The sequence below is a fragment of the Heliconius melpomene genome, chromosome 18 (genome assembly GCF_056956725.1).
Source record: "Heliconius melpomene rosina isolate 202511_hmr_F chromosome 18, ASM5695672v1, whole genome shotgun sequence".
NCBI lineage: Eukaryota > Metazoa > Arthropoda > Insecta > Lepidoptera > Nymphalidae > Heliconius > Heliconius melpomene.
In genome coordinates, this window is record NC_140406.1 from 3,502,013 (window position 1) to 3,529,486 (window position 27,474).

At 31.5% G+C, this 27,474-nt stretch overlaps 1 protein-coding gene across 1 annotated transcript in view; it reads left to right on the forward strand.

Annotated features, from left to right (window-relative positions):
- The window catches only part of ths (thisbe), a 143,105-nt gene that overhangs the window by 7,553 nt on the left and 108,078 nt on the right, over nucleotides 1-27,474 (forward strand). The gene's annotated exons all lie outside the window — the stretch shown is intronic.

Consider the following 27,474-nt stretch of genomic DNA (forward strand, 5'->3'; position numbering starts at 1 on the left):
TAATTTTTTTTTTACTCTAAATCGAACTTACAACCATCAGGATAGAGTTAGTCGCTTTCCGAATACACGAAAATGGTTTCTAATATACAAATATTGTTAACGTGATAATATTGTGGTACCGAAATATTTAATACCAGAAAATTAAATAACACTATTATTGGGATAATCAATTGTTTTTAAAACTTTCAAGTAAAAAGGAAGCATCTGTGAGTGGAATTAGACATTTCTTCTCCGCCAACGACATAAGGCGTATTGTGTGAAGTTACATTAACACTTTAACATATATATACAATGGTATGTATGTACGTATGTATGTACGGTTGAACAAAGCAGAAGAAGTGTCCCTTTAGCACTGTAATATATTTTACACATGATAATAACGGAATTTAACCTGTCTCGTTGTACAGTTATAATTATCGGGTTTGAAATGAAGCGCGGTATTAACGCTTCGAGTTTTAACTTCGTGATGGCGCATGCGCAACGCGATTAGCAACTTGCTCTTTAAATTATTCATCCTCAAACATTTGAGGTCATTGTGAAAACATTTGAATATACATAGAAAGCTTTGACTGTACTAAGTATTGGCTTAAAATTAACTATTAAGTTGCTAGAGTCCTTATAATTCATTCTAAGGTGCCTTCTGTATTGACGGCGACAAAGATACCTTTGTAGTAGCTATTAAACTCTTTTCAGACAGAAATTGGAAAAGATAATGAAAATGATTAAAAATTGTATGCGAAATGATTAAAAATTGTATGCGAATTAATTAATTGAAAAAAAAAAAGAATTAATAAAAATATTATAATTAATAGATAGTAATTATTTATTATTGTACTATCACTTGTACTATTACATGGTCATAGTTTGTCAGTGAGGAAACAAGATGTTATAAAGAGTATAGATAACTTGCTTGACTTACATAGTAAAACTAAATGTAAATTTATTATATGCTCTTTTCCATATTCTTCTTCCCTCACAGAAAAACAAAATAAATATATATATAACCTGAACTTAACATTATATAATACGACAGAACGTCATAGCGACGCATTTTTTTATTTAGATTTAAATAAATTTATTTTTAATAGCTGTAAGTTGACAGAAGATACATTGTATCTACCTTTATATTTTAAGAAACAAATTGCTACTTTAGTAGCATATAATATACAAAACCCCGTTGTACATGGTATAACGAAGGAAATTAAATGTACTAATAATACTTCTATAAAGTATAATGATGTAAGTTCCAATTTAAACTAGACAATAAGACAACGCCTAGGTCATTTAAATTTAACATTGTACATCAGAATATGCAAGGCCTAGGAGGCAAAGAACTGGAACTAGAATTATTTCTAAAAAAATTCAATATTCATATAATGTGCATAACTGAGCACTGGATCTCGAAATGTAATATAGTAAATATTGAAAATTATAAATTGTCAAGTTCGTTCGTTAGAGAGAAGGCAATCCGCGGCGGCTCGCTTATATTAATAAGAAATGATATACGTTGTAAATCGCGACCAGATATAGTAGCTCTCTCTGACGAACGCTCTATTGAACTGTCCTGCGTTGAATTTAATAGACATATTATAGTATGCGTGTATCGACCCCCCTCAGGTAGTTTTGAAGTATTTGAAGAAAAAATGGAGGATGTTTTGAATAATTTGAGTTCGAATAGTAAATCTTTAATCGTTTGCGGAGACTTTAATATAGATATACTACAGGTGACATCATTAAGCCTTCGTCTTTTAAACTTATTTAAATCTTTTAATTTGTTTAATATTTTCTCTGAACCAACTCGTATAACGAATACGTCCGCTACTTGTATAGATAATGTTTTTTGTCATTGTGAGACTGTAGAAAAACAAATTATTACTAATCTTAGCTCGGATCATTGTGGTCAAATGTTTTCGGTAATAGATAAAACAGTCGCAGAACGTAAACAAATATCAATTAGACCAATTACTGAAAATAAAATTAATCTTTTTAATAATAAAGTGAGTGAAAAAATTGCAAACTTAGAAATAACCGGATTAAATCCGAATCAGCTATATTGTAAAGTTTTTAATTTACTCACTACAGAGTTTGATAACATTTTTAAAGTTAAACAGATATATAAAAACTCGAAGTTAACTTTTAGCGACTGGGCAACTGTTGGTATATACCGAAGCAGAAATAAACTATATGAATTATATAATATGAGGCAATGGAAACAAGATCCGGCGTTCTTGTTAAAAGTTAGAAATTATTCAAAAATATTTAAAAAGGTATGTGTCCAGGCTAAGTCTATGCATATAAGAGCAAAAATTTTGAACTCTAATAATAAAATTAAAGCTACATGGGATGCTATCACTACTGTAACTGGGAGATCTAGAGCTGTCAGTGAACCTATTAAATTAAAAGTTAATAATATAATCTTAAATTCAGATTTAGAAGTGGCAAATACTTTTCAAAATTTTTTTTCTGATATATCTACTGAAGTAACACGTTCACTGCCATCATCTCCTTCGGAAGCAGAATTAATACTAAAATCCCATGTAAATAGTTGTAGACAAAATTTTGTGTTTAAGAATGTGTCACCAGATGAAATTATCAAAACTTTTAAAAGCCTTAATTTAAAGAAAACTGGTGACTTATGGGGCATGTCTGTTAAAGTTTTTAATTCAATTATACCTAATATTGCTCCTTACCTCGCTTTAATTTTTAACAATTGTGTAGAATCCGGTACTTTTCCTGATTTAATGAAATATAGCAAAATAGTGCCGCTTTACAAAAGTGGAGATAGATCTGAGCCTGGAAATTACAGACCGATTTTTGTTTTGCCATCCTTAAGTAAAATATTTGAAAAAATAATGTTCAACCAGCTCACAATTTTCTTAAATATTAACAATTGTTTCCATAGTGAGCAATATGGTTTCACCAAAGGCAAGTCCACTACGGATGCGGGTGCCACACTCCTAAAGCACATTTATGACGCATGGGAGAGGTCACAAAATGCAATTGGAGTGTTTTGTGACTTATCCAAAGCCTTTGATTGCGTAGACCATGTAACTCTGTTGTTAAAACTAAAACATTATGGTATACAGGATACTGCCCTTGACCTTATTGCCTCATATCTAAACCAAAGAATCCAGACGGTTAGTATAAATAATGTAAAATCATCTGGATCTCCTCTAAAGATGGGCGTTCCACAAGGATCTATACTTGGTCCTCTTTTATTTCTTATTTATATTAACGATCTGCCTTTTTATGTGAAGAACCTATGTGATATTGTACTTTTCGTGGATGATACCTCTTTAATATTTAAGGTTGACCGAAATAAAATAAACTATGACGAAGTGAATAGTGCATTATCGCATATTCTTCGTTGGTTTGATGTTAATAATCTAATGTTAAATGCTAAAAAAACGAAATGCATCGAGTTTGCTTTACCAAATGTAAAAAAACATAATTTTAATCTAATAATTAAAGGAGAACCTCTTAATGTGTCGGAATCAGCTATTTTCTTAGGTGTTACTATAGATTCCAAACTCCAGTGGAACGCTCATCTGGAAGCACTTGCAGATAAACTCAGCTCTGCCGCGTTCGCAATTAAAAAAGTAAGACAAATGACGGACGTTGACACTGCCCGACTAGTCTACCATAGCTATTTCCATAGTATTTTATCTTATGGAATGCTGCTATGGGGCAGTGCTTCAGATATAAATTCAATATTTATCCTCCAAAAAAGAGCCGTAAGATATATTTATAAACTAAGAGCGCGAGATTCTCTGCGAAATGTTTTCAAAGATGCAGGTATTATTACAGTTGCTTCCCAATTTATATACTATAACATTCTCTTCGTCCGACAAAATATACATTGTCATAGTAAACATAGTGACAATCATATGATAGAAACGAGAAATAAAGATAAGCTTGTTACACCAAGTTTTCGCCTCCAGAAAGTTAATAAATCCTTTATGGCTCTGAGTATACGTGTATATAATAAAATTCCGCAGTGTATTCTTAGTTTGCCACTACAAAAATTTAAAATATCTGTAAAAAAAATTCTAACAAGTAAAGCGTATTACACTGTTCAAGAATATCTAGAGGATAAGCATGTATGGAATTAATGTCTATTGAATGTAATGCAGGATAGCTGCCAGCTAATGTAATAGATTGTACCATTGATTTTGAAAAGAGCAACTGTTGAGTTTCTTGCCGGCTCTTCTCAGCAGAACTGCCTTCCGAACCGGTGGTAGCTTTTTGTTCATATGTTCATTCGACGATTCAAAAGTGCTTATAATAATTGCCTATTTGAATAAAGAATATTTTGAATTTGAATTTGAATTTGAATTTATTATATGATTTCTACTTTTATAAGTTAAAGAATGGCGTAATATACTCACTAGCGAGAACTAAGTAGAGAGAAAGTTATGATTCGTCACATTTTTACAGACGTTCAATATAAAATGAAAATTTTAGGATTGATATTTGCTATAACTGGCTTCCTTGAGTGGTAAAAACAAGCTAGATTCAAGACTCTCCGATTTCAGCCATTGGAGATATATTTAAAAAAACAACAATGAATCGAGGAAGAATATTATCTATATCGTTTTAAACTGTCCTTACAGAAGTAACATTCATCTATAAAAATAAATTTCAATTTAACTTTAAACATGCTTCAAGTACATTAGTACAACAGCAGGAGGCTTAAAAATGCAGTTTATTTAAAGAATATTAGTAAAGTCGAAAGTCTTCATCTGATTTCACCTGAATTTATGTTCGCAGTCCACTATAAATTATGTCACCGCAGATTTTATGTGTTTTGTCCTAGTCCTTTGAAACGTTTACGTAATATAGATGTAGGGCATCCTATATCTTATAAAACAAAGTCGCTTTTCGTGTCTGTCTGTTGTTTCTAACTCTTCTTCTCCTAAACCACCCAACGCATTTTGATGCGGTTTTCACCATTAGGTCGATTATTTTTCGTAGAAGGTTTATATATAGTTTATTATTTGTACATTTTTATGTAAATTAACATAAATACGATAAATATGTATAAAGTCCTACCCGTTGAGTTCGCGCATGCGCTGCTTTAATGGTAAGTACTACATGAAAATAATGTACTGGAGTATTGTTCCTCTTAATAAGATCTACAAAAAAGTCCGCGACGGCATATTCGTATCTTTTAAGAATAACGTGTAATGATCATTTTTCTGTCTAAAAATAATAATTTCAATATATTTTTTATTGTGAGTCATATTTTTCCATAATGGTATTAATTCATAAGGATAACCTTTAAAATACTTTATTAATTTTCTACGTTAAACGAAGATAAAATTTGCTTTTTTACAATATTTCGAAATTGCGAATAGTTTTACAGAAAAACGCATTTAATTGTTGACACATACCGCCGTTGACACATCAGCTGTATGTTACTCAAGTTTCACTTATCCCTTACTCTCAGCATATAAATAAGTATATTAGTTACGTTGGCCATTTAATGTAGATCAAAACTGTCTTTTACTCTTTTTCATTTTAATAAGTACTTTAGAAGATGTTACAATATCAAAAAATCCTTGCTGCGAAACGGCTCGCCACTCGCCATGCGTCAGCCGCGCCCGCCTGCCTTACACGCATCGGTGGTTAAGTGGTAGAATGCTCGCCAGCCACGCGGGCGGCCCGGGTTCGATTCCCGGCCGATGCATTCTATTTAATTTTCCTCACGGGCAGCCACGTAGTGCTTGCTTTTCATCAGGGACAGAATACCCTCTTCAGCATTAACCACAAGCTCGAAAAAAAAAAAACCCGCCTGCCTTTATAGCAACGAAGATTTAGATGCGTTTGCACGTATTGGATAATTGGAGTTGAATGTATTATTTCAGCGCGATATATTTGGTTTCATATTTTTCGTAGTAGTTATTAGTAGATAGGTTTTTGTTTATAATTTCTTCCATTTAAAAATAGTCATTTAACTATCTAAAAATAGTATATTTTACCTACTAAAAAATCCTTGCTGTGTAAAACAATTGGAAAATCCTTATTGAAACTACGAAAATGCGGGTTGCATTAGGGTTTAATTAATTTTCACATTATCTTAAATGCTTTGCAAACATACATTATATGAATAATCCAGTAGTAAAAGCGGGCGAAGCCGCAAGAGGGTCGCTAGTATGAAATAATTAAAAAAAATGCACTTACACCCTATTTTACTTAAATCTTTGTTATATTTTTATTACAAATTTTCTTTAGCATTTTTAATATTAAAATAGTATTTTTTTTTGGCCGTTATTTATTGATCAGCTTCACTCTGCGGGGTAGACAGAGTAAACCCAGTGTTAAGACACTCAGCTTCGCTCATATGAATTTGAATAATGAATAATTGATCATTATTCATTTTTCAAATTCACATTACGATACATTATGAGATATTGATAATCTCATTACCGTTTACAGTTACCATATATCTCTCCTGCAATATTAAAGTTAGTTTATGTCGATTTGTAAATGAAAAATGTTTATGCGTCAAATAAAACGCCATATTTACGAGATTGACATGTCGAGGCGTCGGCCCTGCGACTGTCGGCTGTCACTCAATAACTGTCAGTTTAAATCAATCACTTTGAAGCGTTTACTCTACTTCTTTAATATAACTGACGAGAGTCTTATTACAGAGGATTAAGGTTCATATTTGTGAGTTTAACGTAAAAAGAATGAAAGAAATGCGCGTACTCAACTGGATTTGTATTAATGAGGTGCCTTCTGTACATCTGCTCATATTGTTATTATTGGAAATAATAACATTCCAGCCTCTACCCGTGTTAGGCGAATGTATTTGTTAATTTGCAACTTTCTTTTTAAATATTAGTTTATAATGAGTTATTTATTGCTTACTCTTCTATAAATCACATTTATAACATACTAGCGACCCTCTTGCGGCTTCGCCCGCTTTAACTATTGGATTATTCATGTAATGTATGTTAATGTATGCAAAGCACTTAAGATAATGTGAAAATTAATTAAACCCTAATGCAACCCGCATTTTTGTAGTTTCAATAAGGATTTTCCAATTGTTTTACACAGCAAGAATTTTTTAGTAGGTACCGTAATTTTAAATCTGTGCTACAAATCTTTTCAAGTACTTATTAAAATATATTTAGATGACTATTTTTAGATAGTTAAATGACTATTTTTAAACGGAAGAAATTATAAACAAAAACCTACCTACTAATAACTACTACAAAAAATATGAAACCGAATATATCGCGCTGAAATAATACATTCAACTCCAATTATCCAATACGTGCAAACGCATCTAAATTTTCGTTGCTATAGAGGCAGCCGGGTTTTTTTTTCGAGCTTGTGGTTAATGCTGAAGGGGGTATTCTGTTCCTGATGAAAAGCAAGCACGACGTGGCTGCCTGTGAGGAAAATTAAATAGAATGCATGGGCCGGGAATCGAACCCGGGCCGCCCGCGTGGCAGGCGAGCATTCTACCACTGAACCACCGATGCGTGTAAGGCAAGCGGGCACGGCGGACGCATGTCGAGTGGCGAGCCGTTTCGCAGCAAGGATTTTTTTGATATTGTAACAACTTCTAAAGTACTTATTAAAATGAAAAACAGTAAAAGACAGTTTTGGTCTACATTAAATGGCCAACGTAACTAATGTACTTATTTATATGCTGAGAGTAAGGGATAAGTGAAACTTGAGTAACATACAGCTGATGTGTCAACGGCGGGATGTGTCAACAATTAAATGCGTTTTTCTGTAAAACTATTCGCAATTTCGAAATATTGTAAAAAGCAAATTTTATTTTCGTTTAACGTAGAAAATTAATAAAGTATTTTAAAGGATAAGGATTAATACCATTATGGAAACAATACTCCAGTACATTTTTTTCATGTATTACTTACCATTAGAGCAGCGCATGCGCGAAAGTGTCTCAACGGGTAGGACTTTATACACATTTGTCGTATTTATGTTAATTTATATAAGAATGTACAAATAATAAACTATATATAAACCTTCTACGAAAAACACTCGACTTAATGGTGAAGACCGCATCAAAATCCGTTGGGTGGTTTAGAAGAAGAAGAGTTAGAAATAACAGACAGACACGAAAAGCGACTTTGTTTTATAAGATATAGGATAAGCTAAACAGTAAGCAACAAATAACTCATTAAATAGTAAAATAATATTGTCACTTTTTTTAATATTATAGATTTCAATTTAAAATATTTATATTTAAAGGTACACTTTTACATAATATGTAAAAAATTAAGCTTTAAAAGTTTTGCTTCATATCCTATTCTATTATAAGTGTGAAAGTTTGTGAGGATGGATGTTTGTTCAATTTTAACGCAAAATCTATAGAATGGATTTAGATGAAACTGGACAATAATATTTCTAATATATTAGAATAACAAATAGGCTACAATTTATAGAAAGATTTTGTATTAATCGGGCGAAGCTGAGTTTGGGTCGCTAGTGTGCTATAAGTACCTATTGCTGACTATTAAAGCAATAGTAACTTAGTAAATTATAACAAAAAAATACGAATCCGTATAAATTCTTTTTAGATACTTAAAAGGGTGGCCGGGCACTGGTTAACTTGAAATAAGAAGGAAAAAAAACTAGTAATTCTAACATCCATTACGTATTTATCACTAGTTCTCACCTCGATAGAGGCAGGCAGGAGCGGCGTCATTAAAAGCATCTACCTGCTGAATAATGTCTTCCGAGAACGTGAAATTGTAAAGACAAATAAGCCAATAGTTTGTTTTACTGACCGCTTACGGTGGGCTATTATAATTTTACCTTTTCCATTTCGGTCTCTACACTTTTGTAATAGAGATAAAATAAAATACGTGTACTGTAGATTGGGTTGATACTTAACGTACAAAAATATGTGCTTGTTTACAATAACTCGGATATATTTAGGAGGAAATTAATTGTTTAAAGTTATATTCTAGCGTTTAAAGTGGGTAGGTTGGTACGTGTTTGATTTACGTAGCGTTAAATGGCTATTCGAATATCCTAAAGATATTTTTTTTCAGCTTCACGCTGTATCCCGCATGTAGCAGGGTAGGCAAAGGGAGGATCAAGGATAAAATTGCAATAATTAATATTACAATTTATAATTTATTTTCTATATAAACACTTGTCTATCATAAACAAAATGAGGAATTTTGTTTTGTCGCCTAAAACGATCTCGTTACTTCACAAAAGCGCAAAATATCGGTCTTTAATGGTAGCTCAATAACTCGTAGATAATAAAAAACAAGTTAATTTATGAAAAAAATAATATAAGAGTAAAATAATTATTGCTATCTACTAAAGATTATTCATATGGAGATTACTGTATGGACTTAAGCACTCTTAATATGACATTGCTATAGAAACTTTAATTTCATTACACAAAGAATATGATCTATATATTATTCTTCTTTCAATAATACTATGCTTAAAAGAAACTAGTTTTGCCGTCATTATTTATAAAAAAAAACATCATACATTATTTAAGTATACTGCATATCTTCAGAGACACACGTGGACTATCACATCAGCCCCAAATGTGCCCATAAAAGATATTTAACTTGGGAATCTTATTCTTTACCCTTTGTTGGATTTGATGAAAAGAAGCGACGCGTGACTCGTCTTAGAATTTGCGACTTACAACTGACCCTATTTAGAAATTTGCATGCAAAATGGTTTTGTCAGTGAATTGGCCTTTTTTGCTTATACGGGCTCATTTATGATAGAATGCCTTACGTTTCGGATGTCACTTGGTTTAGGATATGTTTTACCAGTACAGATGTGTTAGAACCTTAGGAGCAAATTAAAAAGCAATGACTGACATATTTTTGTGCGAATATTTTAGCCTTACTCTACATATATAATGTTTATAATAGGCGTATCTAAAATTTTAAATTAAATGCATAGAAAATCTATTTGTTTAAGTTGATTATTACTTACCTAGTTTTATTTAATTTTATACAGACTTCCAATATTATTATAACCTAGACATTACTTTTTACTATTTTATATATTAGTAACATAATAAAAATGAAAGTAATAATATAACCAATTATTATTTATTATACTTTTAACAATTAAAAGACTATTCCGTATTAAAATTGTTAAAAATGTACATTATTATTATTTATATTTGTATATGGAACTCACAAAATGTATATATATTTGTTATTCAGATAAAGCTCACAAAATCTTAATTGTTAGGTACATTCTAAATTATATTCATGTACGTATTAACGCTAATCTCTCAGAAAGATGTAACTTTACAAAAGCATGCCGGCTCGTGAAAATCCTTTTAACTCCATTAAACGTCAACTTGTGAAATAGCGGTTGTCTTACTTAGAGAATAGCTTCCTGTTAATGTTACAAAAAATAAATCTATAGAAAAAGAAATATTCCGACAAAGATACTTTGCCTGGCCAAAGCGCAGAAATTAATATAATTTATTTATAATCAACCCTTCTATTGCAATCGAACCCACTACCACCGCGTTTTTAGTCAGATACTGTCCCATTACGATCCCATGATGACCCCGTTTGATGTTTAGTCTTTCACAACAATTTAATTCCTTTTAAGAATATCATTTTTTTAATCTAAACAATATTTTTTTAAATTTATATTTAGTCCGCTCTTTAACCATACATAAGGCTCATATATCAAAAAGCAGTGATAACAGCACTATCTACTTAAACATTATGTTCAATTAAATCAGAAAAAACTCTTACAAAGCAAGAAAACTGTATTCGCAGTAGATATCATCATCTCCAGTAATAAATCTCGTGAAGAAAACCAACAATAAGTACATAAATAAATATCCTGTTTATCAGATATATGCCCGCCTTTAATAAATTACTTGTATCATGCAGACCACTGGTTATATGTTGAAGTGATATTATTTTATGTTAATGTAATAAAAATATAGGAGATATGCGATTAATTTAATATAAAATCGGTTAAGTGCGAGTCGGACTCGCGCACCGATGCTTCCGTACTAATTTCAGGATTCAATGAACTACAAATATTGGTTTGTAATGATCTTTTTTTACGAAATACGTATAAATTGTCACTTTTGGATTTGATTCTTTATTTGTATTGCAAGTTGCATACAAAATGCAGCAAAATCGATGCATACATGCTCGTATCTTTTGATTGCGTTCACTTAGAAGTTTTGTGCTTTAAGGGATCATAGACCCGAATATTTGATATTAATTTCAGATCGATACAGATACGCGATATTGAGATAAATTCTCTTGACAGACGGATAAGGGTTCCGTTTTTACCTTTTGACATACGGAGCCCTAAAAAATCATACTTTTATGAAAAAATATAGAAACTAATGTTTTGTACTTAAAACAAAAATAAATGGAATTAGGATTATTTCAAGGAGTACTAAAATGAACTGTTATCAATTTTTACCTATAAACTAGGAAACCTATCAGTGACATTTGCAAAGAAATATGATGTTTACTATCCCACAGAAGTAATGTACGTCGGTTGTAAAAATAACTTGACCGCACCTAACCAATAAATATTTTTGTCTGACCGTAGATAATGGATAATGTAAGTAGTTTTTGGCGATTTGTTGGTAAAAGTTTTCAATGCTCAGCATTCAGTATTTCACTATTAGAAGAAGAGGACACAGTGTTACTTCACTAAATTCTCGGAATCTAACTTTATTCATAGAAAATTCTCTCGTCTCGATTTTGGAGAGAAAGCGGAGTATCTACTTCAATATTATCTCTGCCTATTCTGATAATATATTTAAAAGTAAGTGTTAAGATAATAACTTTGCTAACTTCTAAAATACTTAAAAGTATGAAAACGATTTGCAAGAAAATAGCTTGCTAGGTATGATTGTCTTAGACTTGTGAATTACGTAAACATGCAACCATTTAGTAAATTACGTCACCACCATATTAAAGCTACGATGAGCCATAAACTTTGACAGCATTACCTAAATACATGGCCATTTCAGTGCGTGGGTGTTCATATTTTCGTTGGTGCGTGGGAGTTTCTGAAAGACACGCGGTTGGATGAGGCGCCAGGAAGTGTCCCTCGAATGTATATATGTCTACGGTAATGGTAATGGAAAATAACAATATACTGACGTCACGTTTACTACCCGATGGTGACTTTTAGTATGGTATTTCTCCACTGGACTTCAATAAAAATTGACTGAAGTTGGTAGTAATGCGTCCTTAATGTAATTCTTTTCTTCTATCATCAATCATCGATTAAAATTCGATTAATAAGGTACCTTTCGTGTAGATTACACGAAAGGTACAAGAAATTCACTTTCTTCAAAAAATGTCTTTGTCATTATGTTTTTTCTGTTTGTTGTAGACAAATATCGTTGTATAGAGAAAATAAGTTATTAAAAGAATATATATATATATATATAAAAGAATAAAATAAAATACTTTATTGTATTTTGGAATAATTGGAAATTGGAAAAAACTTTATTGTACAATAGAAATATATACGATTCAATCTAAAAGTGTCAAGACATGGAAAATCTTGTGAAATATTTTGTGAAACTTTATTATGATTACGTTCTATACGATCATAAAATTTGTCATTGCTCGTCATTGATGAAATCTGATGCTCATATTTTATTGTGCAATAATTTTTTTATTGTCTTGCCCGACTTTATTTGAGTTCGTCATATTCATTTTAACTGAGTTTCGGTAAACACCATAAAGCGAGACATGCATTTTCCATCAGGACTCGGTGTTTTTAGTAATTAAGAAGATTCTGTTAATTCACCTTCATTTGTAGTTCATGTTATAAGTATAACGTCATTGGTTGCTTCAAATACGTGAGTAATATAAACAAACTGATTTAACCTAAATCTGACTTGTATTATAAAGCTCATTTCGATCGTTTATTAGATCCGCTCTTAATTAAGAACTTTAACTGCTATATTTGAACAAGAAATTAGCAAAATACTCCTGTCACTGCGATCAGATTTACTGTGAACGTGTGTATGTGTCATGTGTCATACTGAACTCTGAAATATTTCCATTCCACCAAGGAAGTGAAGCCGCGTGTAGAAGTAATATTCTAATAAAATAACTGCTTACGATTCCACAAAAATGAGTCAAAAAGCTTACATAATTTAAGAAGAAAGAAAAATAATAGTGCTTGAGATTACACAATAGTCTGATTTCTTACGTTATTTTCGTCACCCCTAACCTTTGGAGCAGACAAGCCCACGCTCTCCGTCCCGCCATTTGGACTGCCGCCAGATACCCAATCTTCATTCATGTTTTCTACTACAACATTATTTATTTTGTATTGTCGTGTCCTTAAAGCATTGAAGATACTTCTTGAAAGAGCACTGTATTTATGGATTCAATGTTTTGTCTCAATGGCTTTTCATTTCGTATAGCATATTTTGGCTGCGGTTACTCATTCGGTGATTTTGTTCCTGTAAGTTAGACTGATAAATAAGATGTTATTTAGATTATTTATTATTTCATATATTTTATATTCGAAATATTAGTCCATTCGTCAACATTGTTGGACAGGGTGGTTAAACATCGTTAACATCTGCTAGCTAAGAAAAGTGATGATGATTATATAATTAATCAGTATATTGCAATATTTTTTCCTTAAGAAAAAATATATATGTAAGGAATATCATGACGTAAGATGAGTCACATTTTTTTCTATGTCGCAAAGATAACAGTTCAGTCTATCTAGGTTGATTACAATGTTGCTATTGATTTTGCTCTGACCTTTGGCCTTTCATCTACAGCCCACGTTTTTGGATGTGGCACCCGGCCAATCATCGGACATATCCCGAGAATTTTCATTCATAAATTCGCTTTCGAAGCTGGCTAAATCTTGATTCAATATAAAAAGAATGTTGTGTTGGCAGCGGATGGTTCATTTCGTGTATAGTCATTGACCAAAATGAATTTGCCTAGAATATTATATAGTCTGAATATATGTCCAAATAGGATATAATTCAACATATGAGCTGATAATACTGCATCCTTGACAATTAAGCAATAAGAAGCTGTTTGAAATGGTGACGGTTTATGATTTCAAATAGAAATAAAGAAAATCTTATGTACTTTTTCTTATGTCCATTATCAAAAAATACAGATATTAATCGTTAAAAATAACAGTTAATAGTTAAGTTAAGTTTAGTTGGGTTTAAAAAGGACTGTAATGATTGTTATTATATATTTTTTACATATGAAACAGGAGGATAATTGCCAAAATAAATATGTTGGTAACATATTATAGTTAATTATTATGCCGAATATTAATTGAATTAACGTATCACATCTGAATAAGTATTCAGTGAGACGAATAGATAGATACACATAAAAGACCCAGTTATTAAATGAAGAGGACCGATGCAGACTCATTGGTAAATTCATTTTATGCTGGAGTGGGAAACTGTATTGAATAAAACATTTTGTTTTTGCTCTATTTTTCCGAAAGGTTGACTTCGTTAATTTTCTGATACTTCCTAAATGTTATTAACAAGTAAAATAAATGATTAATACTATAAATGTTATTATTTATGATTAGTAATTTAGTTACGTGAATATGTCTAAGAAATGGCGATGCTCTAATCCAATCGAACCCACAGCCATCACGTACTTAACTTTCCAGCTACACCATGATGGAATATATATTTTGTTATTTTGACGTGAATTTCAACGCAATAAACCCCACAAACCCCAGTTCTCAAGCAAGTCGTAGTCGTAGTTATTTTCAACTGTAATTATATAAAAATATCGCCAAAGTTCCATAGCGTAGCGTCGAACGCACTCTAACTACATACCCGTATATTTATGTAAGCCGAAATCTACCGTAGACGCTCGCTTGTTTACATCGCTTTCAAATATCTGCGTAGTAAACATTTCAAATTGAATACTGTGGATGCAAACAAAGTGATAAAAATTTCCGAAATCGAATCATGCGCCCCATTAATTGGTCCGTTCGTCGTCTACCTGTGAATTGTTTGCGCGTTACGCGGTAAGGGCTAATTCAGAGGCGAGTTAAAATTGTATTATTTATCTTTTAAAAAAAACCTCTTACACTTTGCTAAATAAACATGGAAAATTTCTAATTATCTTTTTTTTTTCTATTGTTTTTCTGCTCAATTATATTTCGTGCTGAGTAGCTGCTGCTCTATTGTCTGCTCTATTTAGAGCAATTGTCCATATTTGAAAAATATAAAGTGTAATTCAAGTAGTAGTACTATTGTTTCGTCTGTCTTGTTAGACAAGAAGTGCCACTGAAATTCACCGCTCTACACCCAACACTTTTAAGAAAACTTCTGAAAGAGAAGCGTTTAATATCCTATAAAATATAAATTACAAAAATCTATCTGAGTATGTATAATTTATTCAATTAGCCTTTCATCATCATCGCCATCATCAGCCTATCCTCGTCCACTGAGCTCGATTTTTAATTAGCCTTTATACACAAATAAAACACTATTTACTTGTAACAAAGTTTGTAAGAAATTCTATGATCCTATTTAAAATCCAATCAACGTGGACGTGGTTTATCTTTTACTGTTATCGCTGAAAATGAATGCTGCATGAAAGCAAAAGAAATCTTTTCAGATTCCTTCGACATAGTTGTTTTAGGAAAGCGTTCAATTACGAGAATAAAAATAGAAAACTCGTTGAATCGCAATCGTTGTTTTCTCTCTCATTCTTGTATGACTTGTGATAAAGAGAGCAAAAATGTTATTATGTTTTCGCACGGTAGGCAAAGGGAACCTAGTGTTAAGACACTCCGTTTCCCAGTTTCCGCCGAAAATAAATAAATATAACTTTATGTTTTATATGAGGGGAGGAACACATTGCCTCCATTTATACTCGTGTTTCATGATATCTATATATATATTTTTTGGTAGGACGGAGGGAAAAGATTAGCTTAAAATGGTGTAATCTATATCTATATATATATAAAAGGACTTGTCCTCACTGACTGAGGTAAGACGCACGCACAGCCGTAACCGCTGATGGTAGAAACGTGAAATTTGGACAGATGTTTACTTTTATAATCTGGACATCCACTAAGAAGGGATTTTGAAAAATTTTAACTCTAAAGGGGTAAAATAGGGGTTGAAAGTTTGTATGGAAAAATCTTTAAAACGCCACCGATTATTATAAAATTTGAAATTTAGACTCTTAAAAATATTTCATTGAACACATGTTTCGTGGTTTATTAGAATTCACCCCTAAATATGCTAGCGAAGCTGCGCGCGTCCGCTAGTCCTAAATATACTTACTCTAGGCCTGAAATTCTTTAATAATACTAATAATATTAATATTTATACTCTAATATAAATGAATAATTAACAGCTACGAAGAAAAGTCAGGTGTATCGTTATCAGATTATTTGACAAAATTCCAGTTTGACTGACTGACTGGTCGCCGAGCGTTAAATCTTTATGTCACTAATCAATCAATTTTATTTCACTTAAGTAATGACAAGTTTGGTTTAGTGTCCGTAAATACAGTGATTAAAATTTAAATGTTGCACTCGAGTAAGTAGTAAATAACTTGTTCTTAAGAATGTAAAATGTATGAGCACCTTTCCACGATAGTATATATATAATTTCTTTGTTAGATTTTATAAGAAGTACTATAGAAACTATTTATTTAATGAAGTAGTCTTCAAAACGATATTATTGCTGTTTTTCTGTACCGATCGTGATATTATTTTTTATTTATATAAAAAAAATCTTCAGTCAATTGCTAATGGTAAGCCATAAATAAATGGTATTTTTTTATATACAGTACTTACCCTGACTTAATCAAGAAATTTATAAGTATGTGAGATAATAGTGAGATATATAGCTACTCATTATATAGATAATGAGGTCGGTCGTGGCGCAGGACCACAAAGTGTGATTGTAAGCATGACAGGTCATGGATTTGATTTCCACTTTAAGGAATGTAAAATATAATATTAACACGCAATGCCTCCAGAATTCGGCGGAAAATGGGGGACAGAGTGTCTCAACACAAAAAAAATATGTGAAATAATATACCTACATAAGCATACCTACATAAGAGCATAAATCATATTACAAAAATATAAATATCTAATTCATAAATTATATTTCAATAATAATCAAAACAGTGGTAAACAACGAATACGATACGGCGCCAGTCATCGAAGCTCTCGAAGTTGCGGTTTCTGTAACATAACGCCTGCTCCTCATTCTACTGGCTTCTTATATCAAGCCGACAAATAAGTTTTAAGTTATATTTCAGTTATGGTAATATATAATATTTAATTGTTTTCTTTGGGCACTTTGCCTTATTTTTTTATTAAATATATTTTTTCTTTTAATATTACACCATATAAATGACAGAAAAATGTTTTCTAATTTTTTTTAGCTATCCTCCATGTAATAGAGCCAGCATAAAACTTCATGTTAAGACACTCTCCATCCATCTTCCATCATTTTTTTTTCTTTAGGTAGAATCCAATCTACAACCACTGAGCATTCAGTGACACACCTCGCTATGGCTTGCTGATGTGACTTGTGGTCAGGCGATGTCGATTGATCGAAGGTGATGTTGGTATATAGTATTATATATATTTAGATTTATATAATACTAACTAGATAAATATAACCAGATTTAATTCAAATTTATAAAGTAACAGTAGTTTATAAGAATAATATAAAATATTTTACCAATTGCTTCCAAAAGATTTGATTAAATAAATTATTAATAGGTAGATAGTACTAATAAAGTATAGAAAATTATATATTATACATTATTCAATTATTTAAAGTACGAATACATTAACAAGTTTTGGACAAAAAGTAGTATTAAATAAGCAACTATTATATTTTAATGTATAAACACTAAGTAAATGCAATATTCTATAATTAACCATAGCGTCTTATAAGGATGTTCTATTCAATAGTAATACGGATGGAGTCGTATTGCATCCGCTTTGATATGCATGTCCATGAAAATTAGTAATATCGTCGGCATAGAGTGAAAATGTGCGAAATCCATTTTTTTTTATGTTTCATTATGTACATACTTTTCCATACTATTTGAAAGTATAAAAAAATGGAAAATTGGCTTTTATTTTCTTTCATAAAAAAATTAAAGAAGATGAAATTAAATTTTTGAAATAATCAAAATTTGACAATATATATTACTCATATTTTCTTGAAGGTGTTTTTTGTGTCTCCTTATAATTTTCTTATAGGCTGTTAAACAGGTTTACACTCTAAGCCGACGATATGTTAAATGTTAGTATCATCCTCGTGCAGAATTTGAGCTGGACTATTTACTTAACAGTATATGACATGATTAGTAGAGGCCAGTCGTGGCGTAAGGGCACAAAGTAAGACTGTAAATACTACAGCTCGTGGGTTCGATTCCCACTCGAAGAAATTAAATATTTAATATTAAAATTTTTTCGCTTTGGTGTTGAGGCAAACCGCAGTGTTGAGTTCCGCCACTCAAAACGTAATGCTTCCAGAAGTCGGCAGAAAGTAGGGAACAGAGTGTCTTAACACTAGATTCTCTCTCTTTATCTATCCTGCTGCGCGCGGGATATAGCGTGACGGTAAAAATAAGACTAGTTTAGTAGATCTTTAACGGTATTAAATTCATCTATCAATTACTTCGGTAAACAAGACTCGAATGCAAATTATTACTATGTTATATTGTGGCAATTAGTATAATGATAGCGTTTGTAGAGAGCGCTTGTAATACAGCTGTTTGTATTTTAAGGCAGGAATACAATGAGTATTTTATTTCAATTTTACCATTTATTAAGTAGATTACAATGGTATTTTTTAAATATGGGGACTTTGAAACTTCTATCTGTAAAGCTATTCTAAAAAAAATAATATAAGTATATTTTTTATTTACACTCTATTACAGCGTTTCTTCTGAATTCGAGACATAATGTGCTGAGATACTGAACTCAAAGCCGCACTTTATTTCCTCAGGGCAGAGAAATGAAAATAATTAATTTCCCCGAATGAGATTCGCACCCACGACCATTGCGCTTGCAGTTAGTTGTTACTACACCACACGGGCCAACTAATATTTTATATATAAGCAAATTTTGACTTAATATTAGAAAAAAATTTAATTTGCTTAACTAAATTCATATAAGACATTATATATGTATGTCAATATGTAATAATCTATCAAAGTAACTGTCCGCCAGTAAGGAAATGATCTAGTTACACTGCTCATTAGTTTTTGTGTTTAGTTTTTTGCGTACCGCTTTATTTGTATTGATTTCGCTCACGACCATCTTTAATGATCTCGAAATAGTAATTTGGAGTTTTTTATAGCCTCGTGATACTTCCTCAATTGTTAAGCCTTGATTTTTCTAGATGTTCGCCACACGATGTAACTACCACTATTATATACTCCTAATTATTGCAGAAACATATTTGAATTAAAAATTAATTTGTATAAAATATGTTGTATAAAATATTATGAACACATTTGATTTTTTTAGGATTATCTCATCTAGAATATTCTTTATCTAGTTCTTATTTTCTATAATATTGTATTTATTGTTAAACGTGATACCATCATGGGTGCCATTTAGGCCTCTCATTTGCCAATGAACGTGATAAGGAGAAGTGATTGAAGGAGTGTTTATTTTTTTAGCATAGCTAATAAGCCACCGCATTAGGTTCTGTAATTCAAAGCTCTACACGTCTAAGCAGAAACTGGAGAACAGACGAACCTATCAATGTTTTCATCTACTTACTTCACAAAATCACTAACGATGTCGAACAATCAATTAACATTATTTCAGTAATAAAAAAAGGTTCCCAAAAAGGTTCCTAGGTTCCCTTTGCTTACCAAAAGTACCAAAAAATATGGTAAAACTATCTTTAAGATACAGACGTAGGTATTTATGTAAGATCCAAAGTTGTTAGGTTAGACTAAAAGCTCGTATGTAGGTACAGCGAGCGTCGCGCTGTCTGCCAGATAGTCTACAGGACCTAGCGTTTCCTGTTCGGAGCCATTAAGCTTCTAAAGACACAAAAAACAGTTCTCATATTGAATGATTTGGTAAGAGACGATAAATTAAACTAATTTTGATAATCATCTGATAAAGTCTAATTTGTTTTATTGATTGCTATACAATTTTAAATCTTTTAAAATTTAGAATTGTCTCTAATAGATATGTATATTTTTATGATACTATTATGATTTATAACTAATCTCCGTGATATTACTTTAAATACCAATGATTATAATATAATGTTATTACATTAATATGGATATATCGTTAAAGAAGGGCATCACGTTTTTGCCCACATAGAAGCCGAGAGTAAGCCGTGAATTCCTAGGCTTTACATTAATAGAGACACTCCGTTCTCTTTTTGTCCGGATTTAAGACAATGCGTGCTGAGTAGCGGAATTCCCTGCCGCTTTTAGTTTCGATCTCTTATAACATTATACGAGAAATAAAAAACTTATTTAACTTTTTTAATCTATGTTACATTAAGAAGATAATGTTGTTTATTGAAACTCAATATCATATTTACATCTTCATTAAATATTTAAATTCACACTTTTTATAAAATATGTAATAATATATCATCAACAGTTTTTGTTAATAAATAGTGCTTATAATACTTTATAATCATTAATATGTTAGACATATATGGGGCCATCGCGTGATAGATATGTGCAATGTAAATACAAAAACTTTTAATTTAAACGGTCCAAGTATAATTAAAGGCCAAATTATTCAACTAGTGTGTGTTTAGCAAAGTCAACAAAAGTCAAATTGGATAAAGTAGAAGGTCACAAGCCTTATACTACTATATGTAGTACTAGCGGCCCGCTCGCAGTTTCACCCGCGTGAACTATGTTATTATTAATTTCTGTCTCCATGACTACGTCCTAGTGACGTCTATGCAAAATTTGAGACTCCTAGCATTTGTAGTAAAGAAGTTTCATACAAACTTTCGACCCCAAAAACAACCCCTTAGAAGTCGAATATTACAAATTCCCGTCTTAGCGAGCACCTACGTCCTATAAATAACTCCTATGCAAAATTTGAGATTCCTAGCACTTGTAGTTTCTGGGATTTCGTGATGAGTGAGTGACCTTTCGATTTTATATATATAGATTACTAGCGGCCCGCTCGCGGTTTCACCCGCGTGAACTATGTTATTATTAATTTCTGTCTCCATGGCTACGTCCTAGTGACGTCTATGCAAAATGACTCCAAAATGCATTTGTAGTAACGAAGTTTCATACAAACTTTCGACCCCAATAACAACCCCTTAGAAATCGAATATTGCAAATTCCCGTCTTAGCGAGCACCTACGTCCCATAAGTAACTCCTATGCAAAATTTGAGATTCCTAGCACATGTAGTTTCTGAGATTTCGTGATGAGTGAGTGACCTTTCGATTTTATATATATAGATTATAATGGTATTGCTAATTTTATAATTGTGTTTTATCAGCGTAGGCGTCGACTCGATCTTCAATAAATATCTCAAATAGATGTTTTGAGTAAATGTTGGACACTTAAGTCAGTTTATTTAATTTATGGTAATGTCGGAATATTTGCATTGGTCAACAAAAACAATGTTTTCGAGAAAATCAATAATTGCTTTTGGAAGCCTTCGTGCTTTTCGAAGACTTCAGAGCGCATAATATTATTATTGCTATTATAATATGAATTTGCATATACCTTAATAATAAATAGAAAAGGTATGACTATAAATTTGTTTAGGAGAAAATAAAATCTATAATCAGTATTAGATATTTTCTGTGGTAACGTTAGAATATAGGTAATATTTCATCCAATTGTATGCTAGCTGTATTAAAGCGGATTTGTGGTTTACCTTTGTGTACGTTTGCACTTTTGTCACCTTCTACTTCAATCACAATAATTCTATACCTATTGTGTTAATGACACGTGGCAAAAATGCTGAATCGAATTAGTGGGCAGCCGGCACCAAATAGTCCACAATAAGATTTTCACTTAAATACATTCCATTCTATACAATATCCAAAATTTAATCCCATATTTTGGTATTTAGTCCATTTTAATGGTCTGCAACTGTCACCTTAGTAATGCTCATTTTGTCCAGTTCAGCAAAAGATTTATTCAGCTCCTATTATACACGTATACGTATCTATAGGGATTACATAGCTATGTTAGTGTCGGTCTCTATTATTTGTAATTGGCAAAAGATTTGTCTGCACCATACCGAATTGAGTCGTCTGTATACGGAAATCGAGCAATTTGGCTCTAAATTTATACGTTTCCGATCTATTTAGGGTGTAATGGGTGGTCATTTTAGTTGAATATACTCGTAGGGTGTGATGAATGGCGACGACGGAGGTAAATCGATTTGCTATTGATTTGGAATTGGATGAATTAGTTTGGGAATTATTGTTATTGTGTCTCTATCATCTGCGGTTTAGTGAGATTTAAATGACATATATTTTGCAGTATCAAGCTGTGTTGTATTCGAAATGGATCAAATGGATAGTTTAAATTGTTATTTGTGTGAAATAATCAATTATTTTAAATAATGTTATTATTTATTTAGAATTTGAAATTATTTTACACATGTTACCAAAATTATCAGAGGGGATTTTCACATAAGAAAATATTTATATTCAATATAAGAAATGTTATATACATATATGAAGCCAGTTATGGCTCAAGGGCACTAGTCTGCGGCAGTAAACGAGGCAAAGCGTGGCATGAAGCTAAATATATGTTTCTCTCATCATATAATGTGATGGACTCTGTTTCTACCATACAAAAAGTAATGTTTTCCAATATAAGGAGTATAACCGTATAGGCTGTACCTGTGTTTATAAACATATATTTATATGACCAGACAGTTCTAGATTAGAATATTTAAAACAGCAATACCAGGTGGTCATCGTAAATACGAAACGTTACAAATAGTTTGTATAACACAATAGTTTAGGTTGGCGCCTACCACTGCGATCCACTTTATAGCCTCATCTTTGCCATAAGAGATAAACACCGTGTCAGCTTATGGTTTTTATTGGGCTATCGGTTTTATGTTATAGTATACTACTGGTACGCGCTGTCCTAACAATGTGACGCGTTTATGGCGATTATATAGGGAACATGCGTTGTAATAGCTGAGTGGAGTATATGATTGTTTGCATGATAATTTTTATGCTCAACTGTTTTTGTCTACCACATGAAATGTGAGGCCGTCATGGCGCAGTGGTACAAGAATGTGAGTGTAACGCGACGGTTGTGGGTTTGAATCCCACTCGAGCGAATGATTTATTATTTAATTTTCTTTTCTTCTACTTATTGTTGTCCTTACTATTTTTCTTATAAAATGTGGTGGAAACAACAAAAATCTTCTCATTTTAAAAGTAGACGATAGAAACTATATTGATCTAGAGTAGAAGTTTCGTAATAAAATTAGAACGAGCACCTAAAATGTACAATGTTAAATATTTTAATTACTTACTTATCTATTATCTTATTGTATTATTATTTCCATTCCAAGAAAGATTCTAATGGTGTTGAATTAAAAAATCTAAAGATGATATCGTACTATCACTTGTGAATTGCATACGCGTGTTCCAGAATTCTCAAACTAATTTTATAGCTCTTGTGCCCTAAAACCTATTACTTTATAGCCCTTTCTATTGGACGATATAATTGATAACGTTGATTTGTATAACAGATAGTTGAATTGCCGAAATATAATGGTAGTGAATACGAAGCGCGCATAATTGATTAGGTCGTATTTCGTTGTGAGTTTAAATTATAGCTTCGTTTTGTTAAGCAACTGTTTATAATTTAAGACAAAAATGTTAGACTAACTTTTGCCAGTGTCTTTGGTTGGTATTTTTGTTAATACTTTTTTTCTTTCATGTTATATCTGGTATGGAGAACGTTAGGCAGAGGGAGACTAGTGTTAAGACATTGCACTTTCAGCGGTCTCTGTTATAAATATTTGTAAATGTAATTATGAAACCTTATATATATAGATAAGGAAATGTGAAAACATTTACGTAGTTATAAGACATATGAATATATACATGTATATGAACGTGACTATACTGGACTTTGTCATATTATAATTTCTTTGATAATAATATGGTAGTAAATTAAACGTTTTTTAATGTATAATTTAATGAAATCATTAGGTAATAATAATTGAATGATTTATATTATAAATTGCTTTGCTTGAAAAAGTTTTTTCACCAAGTCATCGATGTGCTAACAATTCAATATTGCATATTAATATCTGATTGTAAATAAATAGCTATAGTAGTACCTACAATACAATTATTACTTCTCTAAATTGATTGACCTTTTTTAAAATGAAAAACGGAAAAAATAAACACAAAAGAATGAGCAAACTATTTTTAGAACTGTATAACGTTTTCAATACACACATATCAGTTGATAATCAAGTTATAATCTAACAACATAATATGTAACATACACTCGAGACAAAGATAAATAAGGATCATTTGCGTAGTTAGGAGTAGTTGAATGATATCGATCTCTCTATGTTTGTTAATGGCAAATAACGATAATATAGTATAGTATGGACATACCTGCATATTTATTTCAATTGATAGTAATTTCAATTATTGGTGATAAATATGACTATTTTTGTATTTACATATAGCGAAGCCGCACGCGTATACAATATATTTACTGTATATTGTATACTAGTGGACGCGTGCGGCTTCGCATGCTTATTTGCACTCTTAGGGGGAATTCTAATAACCCATGAAACACGTGTTTAATGAAATATTTTTAAGAGTTTAAATTTCATTTTTATAAAAATCGATGCACTCATGCAGTCAAGGCACACCGTGGAGAGAATTCTGCGGAAAGTGGAGAAAGGAAGTGTCTTAACTCTGAGCTCGCAAGTTCCTTCAGCCTACCCTGCTAAATGCAGGAAGTTAAAAAAAAATACTTATTTCTAAAAAGATAGATTTAAAAATGTCCACCAAAAATGTTTACTTTGTAGCTAAAATTAACTAGCTTTTATACCTTACTGGGTGAATAGAGCGGTCAGAAACGCCAATGAATAAAGTAGTTTCAAAGAAATAGTCTCTTTAAGGTTTGAAGTCTGAATTTACGAAAATCTTATACGATGCTTGAATTAAATGTTTAATATTAATAATTCATGTATAGTTAAGTAATATTTAAAAAGCAGTCTGATTTATTCTTGACTTATGATTAGTAATATTTCTATTAAAAAAATCTACAGTTGTATATTCGGTTTGCACCGATATCATGCAATAGTTCTAAAACGAAGTGCCTTAACACTATGTTCTCCCTCCCTTGCTATATACGCAGAAATATGCTGCTAAAATTATCACCACAATTTTAAAAAGATGACCTCGAGAATTATAAAACAACGTTAAAATAATATGGTATATGTAAGTACACATATTATTTCAATATCTAATGTTTATAAATAAAAACAATAAGTATTTGCTTAAGTAAATTAATTATGTAGATCAACAAAGAGACACTCAACTGACGTGAGGGGAGTTACCTGGTACGTAATAGTTAATTTTATTTTTAGGTCAATAATGGATTAATTATCATTAATTAATTACATTTAATTATAATGATTATTATTAGGCTGACGTAATATTCATCTGTAATACAAAGATTATATTATACCATATATATCTATATGATACAATATTTTAACATATTAATATATAATGATAAGTTAAAATAATATTCTCAATTTAATTGCAATTTGAATTTATCTTAAGTCATTCTCTTATTAATTAGTTCATTTTTTCGATTCAGATTGAGAGGCGAAAATAAAAGATCAAACATTTCTAAATTCATTTCAAATGTTCAAAAGAGCTCTATCTTGGTTTTTCATCGTATGTAATATAAAAGATATATAATTAATACACTTGTTAGAAAAGCAGTATCAGTAGTCCATTGAGAATCATTAACTACAAGACGGACGGACAGGACTAAATATACATATTATAATATATCTACTCTATTTTTTAATAGATTTGTCAAACTTTACTGAAATGAAATATGAAAAATGGCATATACAAAGTAGTCTGACATAAACAGAGAAGCATTTAACGTGTCCTAGAGGTATAAGTGGCATGACTGGCGAATCAGAAGCACTCTCGCGTCGACATAACTTGTTTTTAGACACAATTGCCTTTACGTGTTATTGTGATGTGCTCTGTCACAATTTCAACGCTTTATTTATTTACCGATTCAGAATTATTGTAAGATATTGTAGTTGAGGCCAGTCGTGGTGGAGGGGCATGAAGTGGGGGTAAACGCGACTGGGTTCAATTCCCACTCGAGGAAATTTAATATTTAACATTTTCATTTCTATCAGTCAATACCCAATGCCTCCAGAATTTGGCGAAAAGTTGGAAGCGGTTATCTTAACTGAGCGGAGTGTCTTAATATTAGGTTCCCGGGATACAGCGTGAGCTAATAATAAAAGCTTTGTTTCAGTTTCGAAAGTAAGATCTTAAAATAGCGGATTGTCCTGCATTTCATTATGGAAACAGGCAAAAACTACATAAATACACGAGTAACGAAATTAGTTGCCTTTTACATACATAAAATATATTTTAAGAAGAAATGTGTTTACACTATAGGTATATATATAATTAGAACATTCAATCACACTCAATTAATAAAATAAATGCGCAGTTAGTCACTTCAATATAATTATGCAAGTTTGTAATTTTCATAGAAATGTAAACTAATCTAAGTCCGCTACTCGACATTCCTTCTTAGATAAGGGTTTTCCTGTAGCGACTCAAGCGCCATTTCCGATAACAATTTGTAAGGAAATGTATGGCCGTGATAAAAATTATGTAGCGGTGAGCCTTCATCATTCTACTCAACTTGTTTATTTAACAAATATTATGTAATGTGTTTTTATGTCTATATTTATTTAAAAAACATTGTAAGATTAAAATAATTCTTTTTATGAAACCTGTTGGGACCAGTCGTGGTGCACAAGCGTGCGACAGTAAGGTTTTTGGTTCGATCTTGCTCGAGGAAATGAAATATCGAAATGAATTCTTAACTCATCACTCTGCTGACGAGGCCAAAGTGCGGTGGTGGGTTCCGTTACTTCAGAATGCGGCGAAAAGTTTTTACACTAAGCACCCAGTTTCCTTATGTCTACCATGCTATACGTGCGGAATACAGCGGCAAACTAAAAAAAAAATAGTTTATTGATAGAGTATCTTGTATGATTCACTTAATTATTTCAAAATGATAAGATTACATATAAACATACATTTATGGTGTTTTTAGATAAGACTATCTAGGTCTAAATCTCTCGATGGAAAATGGACATAGGTTATTCAGAGTGCCACAAGCTGGAATATGAACTACTCAAAGTATACCAAAAGTGATATTAATGTATAGGTCACAAAAAAATTAAGCGAGCTTAAACGATA